Raw genomic sequence first — 1,200 nt, forward strand, 5'->3', positions numbered from 1 at the left:
ATATAATTTCATATAAAGTATGTAGTTCATTTTAAATACTACTTAAATCAAAGATGTCTGTATGTGTGTAATGAAACAGTGTTCTTCAATTTGTAGTTGTATATATTAGGACTAAGTTCTTCATTCCTGTATCGTAAGTTTTATGCCTATACTTTAAAGAAAACATATTTGAAAATACTTTTAAGCACATCTTACATTCAAATACACACATACGTAACACATACAAATGTATTTAATTATGCAATTCTGGGTTAATTAATAAACATAGATATAAATGTGTTGTATAAACATTCCATTCAATAACATAATATTGTATTTAAATATCCTATATAGCGCAACAGACATGCAACTATCAAACATTTTAGACAGACCATTAAAATAAAATAAAACATAGGTAAAGAGCATAAAAGGGGCTAAGGGAACAAAAGATGGAAAGGTGGAAAGGAAGGCAGTAACAGAAGTGAGGAAGAAAAACAAAAGAGAAAGCAAGGAAAGGAAATATATTTTCAAAGGTCAAATATACAAATAATGTTATATAAATATTGTATATTCAGCATTTGGAATCACTATAAAAAGTTAAAAAGCAAGAGCATAAATTAAATGTTAGCCGTTCTTTCTTAATAAGAACTAATCGTTAAATGCAGCATCTACTCTTTAAACATATTATGTCCATATATGTTATCAAGAGAAAGCACAATCATGTGAGAGCTCCCAAGCAGGGGAGTTAGAACCTCTGAGATATCCACATTCATGTTTATGTCGCAATGTTTTTGCTCTCCTTAATTAAAGAAAGCTTGGTTATTTATGGCTATCAGCTTTTTCCTAGCCCTGCTTTATTTTGACCCTGAATAATAAAAGTGAAAATTACCTAGCAAAAAGTAGCATATTTTTGCTTTTCAAAATAATCATCTTTTTAATTCACAGCAAACCTTCTCATAATTGCTTCAAAAAGAAACATTAACAAATCTTAAGCAGTTATTATCTTTAGAGTATTTATAATTCTAATACACCACAAACACATTAAAATAATTATAATTTGAAAAGGAGCTTGTTAAATCTGATGACACTACAGAAGCCCAAAGTATCACAATAACATGGCATCAATACAACGAACTTCATGATTTTTGCATATAACATTCTGATATGTTCATGTAAATTATCTGAATTAAAATATGTAAGTAGATGTTGGTCATACAACTT

At 28.4% G+C, this 1,200-nt stretch overlaps 1 protein-coding gene across 3 annotated transcripts in view; it reads left to right on the forward strand.

The window, feature by feature from the left end:
- The window catches only part of FSTL5 (follistatin-like 5), a 920,996-nt gene that overhangs the window by 612 nt on the left and 919,184 nt on the right, over positions 1-1,200 (forward strand). The gene's annotated exons all lie outside the window — the stretch shown is intronic.

This window comes from Propithecus coquereli, unplaced genomic scaffold (assembly GCF_000956105.1).
Source record: "Propithecus coquereli isolate 6110/MARCELLA unplaced genomic scaffold, Pcoq_1.0 Scaffold332, whole genome shotgun sequence".
NCBI classification, from domain to species: domain Eukaryota; kingdom Metazoa; phylum Chordata; class Mammalia; order Primates; family Indriidae; genus Propithecus; species Propithecus coquereli.